Source organism: Bos grunniens, chromosome 28 (assembly GCF_055505025.1).
Source record: "Bos grunniens cultivar Pamir isolate PY7600 chromosome 28, Bosgru_T2T1.0, whole genome shotgun sequence".
NCBI classification, from domain to species: domain Eukaryota; kingdom Metazoa; phylum Chordata; class Mammalia; order Artiodactyla; family Bovidae; genus Bos; species Bos grunniens.
The window spans coordinates 8198415-8214052 of record NC_141192.1 but is presented as its reverse complement, the minus strand read 5'-3'; the positions used below and the strand labels follow the sequence as shown (position 1 = coordinate 8214052).

General features: G+C 39.7%; 1 protein-coding gene across 9 annotated transcripts in view; it reads left to right on the top strand.

Annotated features, from left to right (window-relative positions):
• The window catches only part of NRG3 (neuregulin 3), a 1239421-nt gene that overhangs the window by 1075307 nt on the left and 148476 nt on the right, over positions 1–15638 (top strand). The gene's annotated exons all lie outside the window — the stretch shown is intronic.

The window sequence follows — 15638 nt, the reverse complement described above, 5'->3', positions numbered from 1 at the left end:
CTCAGTTGTAACTCTGATTTAATATGATTTTATTACATGATTTTATGATTTGATTTAAGAGCAAAGTGCTCATTTTAGTTTGCACCGCCTAAACACATGGCAGTCTCCATGGCTGCTTCCTCTCTTCCTTTGATACAAATGAATATATTTTACTTAGAGGATGATAGGGAAAGGTGAAATAGAAGTGTCTCCATTCAAGAGGAATCCATAACAGAGCTATTGAGAAGAAAAATTAAGAGGTCATGCTTCATTACAAGGCCCATGGAAGAAAGAATGGGGCCGTGCGCTTTTCTGGAAAAGTGATTTTGCTTCATGATTGATGACCTGTCTGGTGTGAGGCTGGTCACAGTAATAATGTCAGAACTTACTCTCAACAGTAGAAAAAGCTGTCAGTTCTGAAGTTCTGATGTGATAGAGGGAGACTGGGATTATAAAACTGAAATGGCCAAAGAGTGTCCTCTGATTTAGGCCCATGATGCAAGGTGATTTTGTGTAAAACTGACTTTAAACTCATTTTACATGTAGAGAGAGAAGTCTCAAAAGAACTCGAATAAAAATTTAACAGAAATTACTTTTCAAATGTAATAAGAAACATTTTCTTTTTACTACTATGATTTTTTGGCTGTCTAAGTTTTATTTATGAACATGTAGAAATTTTAAGATCAAATATATATGTGGGCTGATAAAAATAAAATTAAGTGTTTAAGAGGGTAGCATGATATAATGGAGGGAGTATGGAGGTTCGATTCTAACCTGCATTCATATCCAAACTCTCGCACTAAGTAGTTGGAAAAATGATAATCCAATTCTGTCCTCTCCTTCTTGGACAACATGATGGAATGAAATGCAGGGGCTGGAAAAGGCCTTTCCTGTCTCACCCTGCAGAAATGAGTTCACACTTTTGCCAGCTCTTTTTCCTCCTTGTTGTGGGACCCAGCGTCTGAGAGATCCAGGTATGGCTGTTCTTTGCTCCCAGTCGTCAGATCCTCTTAGTGACTGCCGACTGTCACTTCCCCCTAATGAATGGTTATATGCTCTGAGAGCCTGTGGTGAGCTTTATTCCTCCATCCTATGACCGCTTAATCTTTTTGAAAGGTATATATTCTGTGAATCCCTTGGGTTTCTTCTTGACTGTAGCTTCCCACAGCAGTCACAACCAGGTCCACCCTCCAGTCCTTGCCCTCCTAATCAGAAACCTTAGCGTCTATTCCAGCCTTTCCTAGTTTGTCTGTCTTGTTAGAATAAACTGGGACATACATGACAATGCCTTGACTTGTGACATCTCATCACCCTGTCCATGATCTTCTCTGAGAGTAAGCAGAATACAAGGACCCACTGTTGAAGCATGAGACAGTTACATTTCTTTACAGCAATTCTTGAAAATACTGAATAGTCAGTATGAGGATGGTCAGTTCTGGTGTCACAGGTCAGCAAACATTCAAGACCCAGTTTACTATCTTTATCAATACAACGTGGTCTTCTTAGTTGAGATGGACTACCTCATCCTAAAGTGTCACCGTTGAAAAGTCATTTGACGTGGATCTGAATATGGAATCTATACAGTGACAGATTTCAGCTCAGTGATCTAGATAAGTCATTTATAACTGATGTGTTTTGTAGTTGAGTGGCTAATTTCTTCCACACTTATATGGCGCTTGTTTCCCAGAGAGGGTACCATCATAGATCACTACACGGAGTACTTCACACCAAGGTGGTTGTTTATATCAAGTTAGGAAATACTGCCTCCCGAGCCACCACCAGGGCACTCCTGGCACAAATATGAAGGCCTTTAGGGTTTTCTGCAGTGGAGAAGCCTGTTGAACTTTAAGCCAGTATTCTAACTTTTTTAAAACATAGACAGTATTTTCACGTAACATGTTTTTGTACATCCCATGGAACAAGGGCTTAAGTCGTCCCATTCAGAACTACTCTGTGATGGAATTAGCTCACTCAGTTGCCTTTAATATGGGAGTAGTGCTGAAACCTATGTTGATTTGCATCATCCTGGCACTGTATTGCTGGGGGTTCTCATAACAGGCTGCATGGCAACTTGTCTCATCTTGCCCTCAGACTGGAATCAAATCAAGGGTGGTTTTTATTTGCTTTTCTTCATTCTGCCCAGATGGATGGAACTGTTGGTAGCCCCCAATTGTCTGTCTGTCAACATATAAATCAGAAGCTTTGAGTTGCTCACACAAAAGGAATCATGAATACATTGGAAACATGTGGGCCCTGAATTTTCTGAGCTTTTGACTTGGTAGCATATTGTTTGTCTCCCTGGTTACTTCCCTGGCTCTCAAATTTTTTTTTTTTTTAATTGGAGGATAATTGTTTACAGTGTTGTATGGGTTTCTGCCATACAACAACTATAAGTTGTTGAATCAGCTGTAAGTTTACATATAGCCCTCACATCTTAAGCAGGTCTCAGCAGAGCTGCTGGCATTTGTTAAGTATATTGCCAATGTGAAGATTATTTGGTTCAATGTCTGACACATATTTAGACACAACTCCCTATATCCCTTGCTATATGTACAGACAAATAACTTCAATTAGGCCAGTTTCATTATGAAGAAAACTCCCTAGGAACCAATGAAAAGATGTTAATGATTCGCCACTTTGGTTCCTTGGAGAGAGGGACTTCCCCTCTACCTCACTAATATTGGGCACTTTATCAATAAACTAGGGGTGAGCAGTAACTAAGTGGTGCTTCTGCGGTGCCTGAGGACACCTGAAAGCAATTTGTTCTCTTAAGTGGATTAAATAACTCCTCCCTGAACATCTTATTACCTGATGAGTTTGTAAAAATTAGCTCTTTCTTCATAGGGAGTACATAAGTAAACTCTGAAAATGACTTGTGGCTGAGTCAAGCAGCTTAGGCTCAATTGTGTTTCCGCTACTTACTAACCAACCATATGGTTTTGGGAAAGTTTGTTCACCTCTGTGTGCCTCCGTTGAAAATGAGGATCATGACAATCTTACCAGTTTCTGTGAGTTAATACTTGAAGCACTTTTTGGCACATAGTAAATGAGAGGAGCTTAGCCACTATTGTATAATCAAACAGTGCAGTATTCCAAACAAACTGCGGTTTTTACATAGAAAATTTCATCAAACTGTAAAAATGATGGGAATTGTACATTCTAATGCATGGCATAAGGAAGATCAAACTGTTTTGTTTTGTTTTGTTTTTTGCTTCAGCTACGTGCCTCCTTTTTCATCCCACTGTCTGCACAATTCTTGGCACATGGATTGTTAAATGAATAAATGAATTATGAACTGGTTTATGTTCATCACATTCCTTTTGATGTTTTTGTGCAGGCCAAATGGTGTGTGTATCCCCAGGAAAGTGTATTGCTTTAAGAAATAGCCAGTGAAGGGGGTATGAGAAATATGGTGGTTTATGTTCTGTGTATGTCTTAATTGTCAAAATTAATTGCTGCAGTAATAATCAGTGTTTAGCATATAAATAAAAGATGCTTTTAATAAAAGTGAAAATCTGTGTGTGGTGAGAGAGAAAAAGGGAAATTTTAAATAAGATGTAATTTTTTATTTTTATATTTCAGTAGTACCAGTTTTCATGAATATTATTATTTGTTGATTATGCCAAAGCCTTTGACTATGTACATCACAACAAACTGTGGAAAATTCTTAAACAGGTGGGAATACCAGACCACCTGACCTGCCTCTTGAGAAATCTGTATGTAGGTCAGGAAGCAACTGTTAGAACTGGACATGGACCAACACACTGGCTCCAAATCAGGAAGGGAGAACGTCAAGGCTGTATGTTGTCACTCTGCTTATTTAACTTATACGCAGAGTACATCATGAGAAATGCTGGGCTGGAAGAAGCACTAGCTGGAATCAAGATTGCCGGGAGAAATGTCAATAACATCAGATATGCAGATGACACCACCCTTCTGACACAAAACAAAGAAGAACTAAAGAGCCTCTTGATGAAAGTGAAAGTGGAGAGTGAAAAAGTTGGCTTAAAGCTCAACATTCAGAAAACTAAGATCATGGCATCTGGTCCCATCATTTCATGGGAAACAGTGGAAACAGTGAGAGACTTTATTTTTGGGGGCTCCAAAATCACTGCAGATGGTGACTGCAGCCATGAAATTAAAAGATGCATGCTCCTTGGAAGAAAAGTTATGACCAACCTACCTCCTGCTGCTGCTGCTAAGTCGCTTCAGTTGTGTCCGACTCTGTGTGACCCCTTGGACGGCCTCCTACCAGGCTCCTCTGTCTCTGGGATTCTTCAGGCAAGAACACTGGAGTGGGTTGCCATTTCCTTCTCCAATGCATGAAAGTGAAAAGTGAAAGTGAAATCACTCAGTCATGTCCGAATCTTAGCGACCTCATGGACTGCAGCCTACCAGGCTCCTCCATCCATGGAATTTTCCAGGCAAGAGTACTGGAGTGAGGTGCCATTGTCTTCTCCAGACCAACGTAGACAACATATTAAAAAGCAGAGACATTACTTAGCCAACAAAGTCCGTCTAGTCAAGGCTATGGCTTTTCCAGTAGTCATGTATGGATGTGAGAGTTGGACTGTAAAGAAAGCTGACCACCGAAGAACTGATGCTTTTGAAATGTTTGTTGGAAAAGATTCTAGAGAGTCCCTTGATCTGCAAGGAGATCCAACCAGTCCATCCTAAAGGATATCAGTCCTGAATATTCAGTGGAAGGACTGATGTTGAAGCTGAAACTCCAATACTTTGGCCGTCTGATGGGAAGAACTGACTCATTAGAAGCCCCTGATGTGGGGAAAGATTGAAGGCAGAAGGGGACAACAGAGGATGAGATGGTTGGATGATGTCATCAACTCAATGGACATGAGTTTGAGTAAACTCCGGGAGTTGGCGATGGACAGGAAGGTCTGGCGTGCTGCAGTCCATGGGTTCGCAAAGAGTCACACACAACTGAGCAACTGAACTGAATTGATTATATAAAAGTAAACAATTACTCTATAAAATTAAAGAATATAATTCTTCCTTGCTTGACAGTATTTCTGAGAATTAAGTTCAATTCAGTTCCAACTCTTTGTCCAACTCTTTGCGACCCCATGAATTGCAGCACGCCAGGCCTCCCTGTCCATCACCAACTCCTAGAGTTCACTCAAACTCACATCCATCGAGTTGGTGATGCCATCCAGCCATCTCATCCTCTGTTGTCCCCTTCTCCTCCTGCCCCCAATCCCCCCCAGCATCAGAGTCTTTTCCAATGAGTCAACTCTTTGCATGAGGTGGCCAAAGTACTGGACTTTCAGCTTTAGCATCATTCCTTCCAAAGAACACCAGGACCAATCTCCTTTAGAATGGACTGGTTCAATCTCCTTGAAGTCCAAGGGACTCTCAAGTCTTCTCCAACACCACAGTTCAAAAGCATAAGTTCTTTGGCGCTCAGCTTTCTTCACAGTCCAACTCTCATATCCATACATGACCACTGGAAAAACCATAGCCTTGACTAGATGGACTTTTGTTGGCAAAGTAATGTCTCTGCTTTTGAATATGCTCTCTAGGTTGGTCATAACTTTCCTTCCAAGGAGTAAGCTTCTTTTAATTTCATGGGTGCAATCACCATCTGCAGTGATTTTGGAGCCCAGAAAAATAAAGTCTGACACTGTTTCCACTGTTTCCCCATCTATTTCCCATGAAGTGATGGGACCAGATGCCATGATCTTCATTTTCTGAATGTTGAGCTTTAAGCCAACTTTTTCACTCTCCTCTTTCACTTTCATCAAGAGGCTTTTTAGTTCCTCTTCATTTTCTGCCATAAGGGTGGTGTCATCTGCATATCTGAGGCTATTGATAATTCTCCCGGCAATCTTGATTCCAGCTTGTGCTTCTTCCAGCCCAGCATTTTTCATGATGTACTCTGCATATAAGTTAAATAAGCAGGATGACAATATACAGCCTTGACATACTCCTTTTCCTATTTGGAACCAGTCTGTTGTTCCATGTCCAGGTCATGTCAGGTCAGGTTGCTTCCTGACCTGCATATAGGTTTGTCAAGAGGCAGGTCAGGTGGTCTGATATTCCCATCTCTTTCAGAATTTTCCACAGTTTATTGTGAACTCTAATAATTAGATGTAACAGTTCTGCTATATTAAAAGTAGACAGATTTTCTTAAGACATCTACTTATACTGTTTAGTGTTTGAATAATTTAAAAATTCTTTTTTCTGTTCCTTTTACTGGTAATGAATTCATTCTGATTTAAATTATCTAGATTGCCCTCAACCTTATCAAATTGCTCATTTCTTACTGCAATTTCTAGACTCACAAACTTGAATCCCCATATCCCCTGTCACATATAGAGATGAAACAGCCAAGATTGTGGGAAGAATGAAGAGTGACCGTTAGTTATACTTGCCAGCAAAACAGACTATAGCCAGTCATTTCTGAGCCATCTAGTTCTCCTGGAAAGTTTTTGTTTGTTTGTTTAATTGAACTATAGTTGATTTACAATAAGTTAATTTCTGATATGTAGCAAAGTGATTCAGTTATGGATATATATGCATATTCCTTTTCATATGCTTTTCCATTATAGTTTATTATAGGATTCCTGGGTGGCTCAGATGGTAGTTTATTATAGAACATTGAATATATAGTTCCCTGTGCTATACAGTAAGATCTTGTTGTTTATCTATTGTATGTACCAAAGGTTGTATCTGATAATCCAAAATCCCTACTTTATCCTTCCCTTTTCCTCTTTGGTAACCATAAATTTGTTTTCTATGCCTGTAAGTCTGTTTTTGTTCCATAAATAAGTTCATTTGGGGCATATTTTAGGTTCCACATATAAGTGATATCATACAGTATTCTTTCTCTTTCTGGTTTTCTTTACTTAGTATGATAATCTCTAGGTCCATCCATGTTATTACAAATGGCATTTTTTTTTATGGCTGAGTTATATTCCATTGTACCACATCAATTTTATTTTATTTATTGTTTTAATTTTATCAGAGTATGGTTGACTTATAATGTTGTATTACTAAGGAGTATAGCAAAGTGACTCATTTATACATTATATATATATACTCTTTTTCAGATTCTTTTCTCATATGGATTATCACAGAATATTGAGCAGAGTTCCCTTTGGTATACAGTAGGTCTTTGCTGGTTATCTATCTTGTAAATTGTACTGGAAAGTTCCTGTTCAATCAGGCTAGAGCTAATAACTGTTCTGGTTGTAGACAGAAGTTGTTTCGTTTTTTTTTTTTTTTTTAATACTTTTATTCTCATGGTAAGTTATTTCACCCATATCCCTACTTTAAAATACCACAATTCTAGTCTCTCTCTAGTGTCCTAAGTGCACATAATCATGAAGATTTTATTCACACCAGAACCCAAATGTGGTCCAGCCACCTTTTCTACAATCTCTATTCTTCCACAAAGCACATTCTCTTTCCCTAGGAGCAAGCTTATGGGTCCTTGGCCACTCGATCTTATGCAGAGCTTCTGGGTTTCCATGATAACAGTATCACAGAGAATTTCCAGAGCTTTTTCTCTGTGGACTCCCACTGATTTGTGAATTACTTGCAGGTAAAAATCCTGTATTTTTATAAAAGTATGCTAGATATCTATCATAAACTATATTAAGCAGGTAAAAAAAATCCCATGGAAAGGAAGAAATGCTTCTACTTTTTAAAAATCATTTCAGTAGTTCCTTATATGAGATATTTCTCAATTAAAATAGCTCTTAGTCACTAAAAAAATAAATAAATAAACCCTGTATAGGCAGATTAATAGCTATGTAAATTGCATCAGAGGTTACCAGGGCAAAGGAGGAGGACAAAATTGAAAAATATTGCCTAATGGGTAGAGTTACCTTTTGAAGCAATGGAAAAGTTTTGGAAATCTGTTGATCACAGTTATACCACATTGTGAATGTAATTAATACCAGTAAATTGTGCCCTTGAAATTTGTCAAAATAACAAATTTTATGTATATTCTACCACAAAAGAATTTTAAAATGAGTCATTTGCAAAAGAAAGACATTGAAATATTCAAGATAACTAAATGAATATTTTCTAAAAAGAAAATCTTTCCCAAATAGAGAAGTCATAAGACAGAGCCCAGAAATTAGTCTTGGAAACAAATATGATTGTAGCAATATATTTTTTCATTCATTCTCATTTAAGAAACATACTACTACAACAGAAATAATCATTAGATAATGCAGCAAATTTAAAAACTGAATGATTATAAGAAAGCTCCATAAAATAAACAAATCTCCAGAGTTGAAATGTTGGACACATCAGGGCCCAGTTCTCCCTGTTGATTACAGACATTCAGTTCAGTCACTCAGTCATGTTCGATTATTTGCAACCCTGGGTACTGCAGTATGGGAGGGTACCCTGTCCATTACCAACTACCGGAGCTTACTCAAACTGATGTCCATTGAGTCGGTGATGCCATCCAACTCTCTCAACCTTTGATGTCCCCTTCTCCTCCCGCCTTCAATATTTCCCAGCAGCAGGGTCTTTTCCATTGAGTCAGTTCTTTGCATCAGGTGGCCAAAGTGAGTTTCAGCTTCAGCTCAGTCCTTCCATAGGATATTCAGGACTGATTTCCTTTAGGATGGACTGGTTGGATTTCCTTGCAGTCCAAGGGACTCTCAAGAGTCTTTTCTAACACCACAGTTCAAAAGCATTAACTCATTGGAGCTCAGCTTTCTTATAGTCTAACTCTCACATCCATACATGACTATTGGAAAAACCATAGCTTTGACTAGGTGGACCTTTATGGGCAAAGGTTTCTGCTTTTTAATAATGCTGTCTAAGTTGGCCATAATCTTTCTTCAAAGGAGTAAACATCTTTTAATTTCATGGCTACATTCACAATCTGCAGTGATTTTGGAGCCCCCAAAAATAAAGTCTCTCACTGTTTCCATTCTTTCCCCATCTATTTGCCATGGAGTGATGGGACCAAATATCAAGATTTTAGTTTTCTGAATGTTGAGTTTTAAGCCAATTTTTTCACTCTCCTCTTTCACTTTCATCAAGAGGCTTGTTGGTTCTCCTTTTCTTTCTGCCATAAGGGTGGTGTCATCTGCATATCTGAGGTCATTGATATTTCTCCTGGTGAACTTGTTACCAGCTTGTGTTTCATCCAGCCCGGCATTTTGCATGATGTATTCAACATATAGTTAAATAAGCAGGGTGACAATATACAGCCTTGACATATTCTTTTCCCAGTTTGAAACCAGTCTGTTGTTCCATGTCCAGTTCTAACTGTTGGCTTCCTGACCTGCATACAGATTTCTCAAGAGGCAGGTCAGGTGGTCTGGTATTCCTATCTCTTTAAGAATTTTCCACAGTTTGTTGTGATCCACACAGTTATAGGCTTTGGCATAGTCAATAAGGCAGAAATAGATGTTTTTCTGGAATTCTATTGCTTTTTCAATGATCCAGTGGATGTTGGCAATTTGATCTCTGGTTCCTCTGCCTTTCAAAATCCAGCTTGAACATTAGAGGTTCAAGGTTCACATACTGTTGAAGCACGGCTTTGGGAATTTTGAGCATTACTTTACTAGTGTGTGAGATGGGTACAATTATGCAGTAGTTTGAACATTCTTTGGCATTGCCTTTCTTAGGGATTGGAATGAAAACTGACCTTTTCCACTGCTGAGTTTTCAAATTTGCTGGCATATTGAGTGCAGCATTTTCACAGCATCATCTTTTAGGATTTGAAATAGCTCAACTGGAATTCCATTGATTTATTCCTAGTGATGCTTCTTAAGTCACACTTGACTTTGTATTCCAGGATGTCTGGCTCTAGGTGAGTGATCACCCCATCATGGTTATCTGGGTCAAGAAGATCTTTTTGTATAGTTCTTCTATGTATTCTTGTCACCTCTTCATAATATCTTCTGCTTCTGTTAGGTCTATACCATTTCTGTCCTTTATCATGCCAATCTTTGCATGACATGTTCCCTTGTTACCTCTAATTTTCTTGAAGAGATCTCTAGTGTCTCCCATTCTATTGTTTTCCTCTATTTCTTTGCATTAATCACTGAGGTAGGCTTTCTTATCTCTCCTCTCTGTATTTTGGAACTCTGCTTTCAAATGGATGTGTCTTTCCTTTTCTCCTTGCTATTCTTTGGAACTCTGTATTCATATGCTTATATCTTTCCTTTTCTCCTTTGTCTTTTGCTTCTCTTCTTTTCTCAGCTCTTTGTAAGGCCTCCTCAGACAACCATTTTGCCTTTTTGCATTTCTGTTTCTGGGGATGGTCTTGATCACTGCCTCCTGTGAAATGTCATGAACCTCCATCCATAGTTTTTCTAGCACTTTGTCTATCAGATCTAGTCCCTTGAGTGTATTTGTCACTTCCACTATATAATCATAGGGATTTGTTTTAGATCATGCCTGAATAGTCTAGTGGTTTTCCCTATTTTCTTCAACTTAAGTCTGAATTTGACAATAAGGTGTTCATGATCTGAGCCACTCTCAGCTCCCAGTCTTGTTTTTGCTGACTGTATAGAGCTTCTCCATCTTTGGCTGCAAAGAATATAATGAATCTGATTTTGGTGTTGACAATCTGGTCATGTCCATGTGTAGAGTCTTCTCTTGTGTTGTTGGAAGAGGGTGTTTGCTATGACCAATGCAGTCTCATGGAAAAACTCTGTTAGCCTTTGCCCTGCTTCATGTTGTACTTCAAGGCCAAATTTGCCTGTTATTCCAGTTATCTGTTGCCTACCTACTTTTGCATTCCAGTCCCTTATAATGAAAAGGATGTCTTTTTTGGATGTTAGTTTTAGAAGGTCTTATAGGTCTTTGTAGAACCATTCAACTTCTTCAGCAGTACTGGTCAGGGCATGGGCTGGGATTACTGTGATACTGAATGGCTTTCCTTGGAAATGAACAGAGATCATTCTGTCTTTTTGAGATTGCATCCAGGTACTGAATTTCAGACTCTTTTGTTGATGATGTTGGCTACTCCATTTCTTCTAAGGGATTCTTGCCCACCATAATAGATATAATGGTCATCTGAGTTAAATTCACCCATTCCAGTCCATTTTAGTTCACTGATCCCTAAAATGTCGACGTTCACTCTTGTCATCTCCTGTTTAACCACTTCCAGTTTGCCTTGATTCATGGACCTAACATTCCAGCTGCCTATGCAATCTTGTTCTTTACAGCATCAGACTTTACTTCCATCACCAGTCACATCCACAACTGGGTATTCTTTTTGTTTTGGCTCCATCTCTTCATTCTTTCTGGAGTTATTTCTCCACTGATTTCCAGTAGCATATTGTGCACCTACTGACCTGGGGAGTTCATCTTTCAGTGTCCTATCTTTTTTCCTTTAATACTTAGGTGGTTGAAATGGTGTGCTGAACAGAGGAATATAAAACAGACATGGATGCATCTGCCATGCGTTTTGGATAGGAAGCACTATCGAGTTTGTAACAGTCACAGGACTAAAGGGTCAGATAGACAGGATTTGTGCCTGAATCTTCCTCATGTTAAGATTTTAGTCTCACTGATGCAGTTTCCTCATCTAACAAATAAAGGGGGAAAAGATAGGGCAGAATGTATTGTTTTGTGAAGGGTAAAGAGTTCCTGGTTAAGGTCTTTCATCCAGATGTTCTTTCAGTCCAGTCCAGTCATTCAGTCATGTCCGAATCTTTCAGTTCAGTTTAGTTCAGTTCAGTCGCTCATCATGTCCAACTGTTTGCACCCCATGAACTGCAGCATGCCAGGCCTCCCTGTCCATCACCAACTCCCGGAGTTCACCCAAACTCATGTCCATCGAGTCAGTGATGCCATCCAGCCATCTCATCCTTGGTCATCCCCTTCTACTCCTACCCCCAATCCCTCCCAGCATCAGAGTCTTTTCCAAAGAGTCAACTGTTCACATGAGGTGGCCAAAGTATTGGAGTTTCAGCTTTAGCATCAGTCCTTCCAATGAACACCCAGGACTGATCTCCTTTAGAATGGACTGGTTGGATCTCCTTGCAGTCCAAGGGACTCTCAAGAGTCTTCTCCAACACCACAGTACAAAAGCATCAATTCTTTGGTGCTCAGCTTTCTTCACAATCCAACTTTAACATCTATACATGACTACTGGAAAAACCATAACCTTGACTAGATGGACCTTTGTTGACAAAGTAATATCTCTGCTTTTAATACTCTGTCTAGGTTGGTTATAACTTTCCTTCCAAGGAGTAAGCATCGTAGAATTTCATGGCTGTAGTCACCATCAGCAGTGATTTTGGAGTGCCAAAAAATAAGTCTCTCACTGTTTCCATTGTTGCCCCATCTATTTGCCATGAACTGATGGGACCAGATGCCATGATCTTTGTTTTCTGAATGTTGACCTTTAAGCCAACTTTTTCACTCTCCTCTTTCACTTTCAAGAGGCTCTTTCGTTGTTCTTGCTTTCTGCCATAAGGATGGTGTCATCTGCATATCCGAGGCTATTGATATTTCTCCCGGCAATCTTGATTCTAGCTTGTGCTTCTTCCAGCCAAGTGTTTCTCATGATGTACTCTGCATATAAGTTAAATAAGCAGGGTGACAATGTACAGCCTTAACATACTCCTTTTCCTCTTTGGGACCAGTCTCCTGTTCCATGTCCACTTCTAACTGTTGCTTTCTTACCTGCATACAGGTTTCTCAAGAGGCAGGTAAGGTCGTCTGGTAGTCCCATCTCTTTCAGAATTTTCCACAGTTTATTGTGATTCACACAGTCAAAGGCTTAGGCATAGTCAATAAAGCAGAAATAGATGTTTTCCTGGAACTCTCTTGCTTTTTCAATGACCCAGTGGATGTTGGCAATTTGATCTCTGGTTCCTCTGCCTTTTCTAACACCAGCTTGAGCAAATGGAAGTTCACGGTTCACATATTGCTGAAGCCTGGCTTGGAGAATTTTAAGAATTACTTTACAAGCATGTGAGATGAGTGCAATTGTGCAGTAGTTTGAGCATTCTTTGGCATTGCCTTTCTTAGGGATTGGAATGAAAACTGACCTTTTCCAGTCCTGTGGCCACTGCTGAGTTTTCCAATTTGCTGGCATATTGAGTGCAGCACTTTCACAGTATCATCTTCTAGGATTTGAAATAGTTCAACTGGAATTTCATCACCTCCACTAGTTTTGTTCATAGTGATGCTTCCTAAGGCCCACTTGACTTAGTATTCCAGGATGTCTGGCTCTAGGTGAGTGATCACACCATCATGATTATCTGGGTTGTGAAAATCTTTTTTGTACAGTTATTCTGTGTATTCTTGCCACCTCTTAATATCTTCTGCTTCTGTTAGGTCCATACTATTTCTGTCCTTTACTGTGCCCATCTTTACATGAAATGTTCCCTTGGTATCTCTAATTTTCTTGAAGAGATCTCTAGTCTTTCCCATTCTATTGTTTTCCTCTATTTCTTTGCAATGATTGCTGAGGAAGGCTTTCTTATCTCTCCTTGTTATTCTTTGGAACTCTGCATTCAGATGCTTATATCTTTCCTTTCCTCCTTTGCTTTTTGCTTCTCTTCTTCTCACAGCTATTTGTAAGGCCTCTTCAGACAGCCATTCTGCCTTTTAGCATTTCTTTTTCTTGGGGATGGTCTTGTACCCTGTCTCCTGTACAGTGTCATGAACCTCCGTCCATAGTTCATCAGGCACTCTCTCTATCAAATCTAATCCCTTAAATCTATTTCTCACTTCCACTGTATAATCATAAGGGATTTGATTTAGGTCATACCTGAATGGTCTAGTGGTTTTCTCCACTTTCTTCAATTTAAGTCTGAATTTGGCAATAAGGAGTTCATGATCTGAGCCACAGTCAGCTCCCGGTCTTGTTTTAGCTGACTGTATAGAGCTTCTCCATCTTTGGCTGCAAAGAATATAATCAATCTGATTTCAGTGTAGGCCCTCTGGTGATGTCCATGTGTAGAGTCTTCTCTTGTGTTGTTGGAAGAGGGTGTTTGCTATGACCAGTGCGTTCTCTTGGCAAAACTCTATTAGCTTTTTTGCCCTGCTTCATTCCGTACTCCAAGGCCAAATTTGCCTATTACTCCAGGTGTTTCTTGACTTCCTACTTTTGCATTCCAGTCCCCTATAATGCAAAGGATGTCTTTTTTGGATGTTAGTTTTAGAAGGTCTTGTAGATCTTCATAGAACCATTCAACTTCAACTTCTTCAGCATTACTGGTGGGGCATAGACTTGGATTACCATGATATTGAATAGTTTGCCTTGGAAATGAACAGAGATTCTGTCGTTTTTGATATTGCATCTAAGTACTGCATTTCGGACTCTTTTGTTGACTATGATGGCTACTCCATTTCTTCTAAGGGATTTCTGCCCACAGTAGTAGATATATGGTCATCTGAGTTAAATTCACCCATTTCATTCCATTTTAGTTCACTGATTCCTAGAATATCGATGTTCACTCTTGGTGTCTCCTATTTGATCACTTCCAGTTTGCCCTGATTCATGGACCTAACATTCCAGGTTCCTATGCAATATTGCTCTTTACATCATTGGACCTTGCTTCTTTCACCAGTCACATCCACAACTGGTTGTTGTTTTTGCTTTGTCTCCATCCTTTCATTCTTTCTGGATGTTCTTTACCTACCTATTATTAACATAGACGTTCAAATTAGTTTATTGTTCAGTTCAGTTCACTTTAGTCACTCAGTCGTGTCCAACTCTTTGAGACCCCATGAATTGCAGCACGCCAGGCCTCCCTGTCCGTCACCAACTCCCAGAGTTCACTCAAACTCACATCCATCGAGTTGGTGATGCCATCGAGCCATCTCATCCTCTGTCATCCCCTTTTCCTCCTGCCCCTAATCCCTCCCAGCATCAGAGTCTTTTCCAATGAGTCAACTCTTCGAATGAGGTGGCCAAAGTACTGGAGTTTCAGCTTTAGCATCATTCCTTCCAAAGAACACCCAGGGTTGATCTCCTTTAGAATGGACTGGTTGGATATCCTTGCAGCGTTAAATGAGTGTTATTCTACATAAAATATGATGAATTCCTGAAGTAACTTTAGCTCCTGATATGCTTTGTATGTGGAGAAGGAAATGGCAACCCACTCCAGTGTTCTTGCCTGGAGAATCCCAGGGATGGAGGAGCCTGGTGGGCTGCTGTCTATGGGGTCGCACAGAGTTGGACACACCTGAAGCAACTTAGCAGTAGCATGGTTTGTATGAATAGTTTTTTTTTTGTTTGTTTTTCCTTCACTTCCTTCCTTCCTTCCCTGCTCTCTTCCTTTTCTCCATCATCCCTTCCCCTCTTCCTTTCTTTCCTTTTTTATGGGCTAAATTTATTCTTAGCATGTTGTTTTGGTTTAGTTCCTAAGTTATGTCTGACTCTTTTGCAGTCCCATGAACTGTAGCCCACAAGGCTCCTCTGTCCATGGGATTTCCCAGGCAAGAATACTGAGGTAGGTTCCGTTTCCTCCTCCAGGGTATTTTCCTGACCCAGGGATAGAACCCATGTCTCATACATTAACAGGAGAATTCTTTACCACTGAACCACCAGGGAATAATACTTAGCATACACGCTAATATTATTCCATCTCAATTCCAGACTGTTGGGAAATACCAGTCAGTGTTCATAGTACCCCTCATTGTGGACAAAGTGTAAATTATCTTTTGCAAGCAAACATTGTTATAACTGAGACACCGTCTTT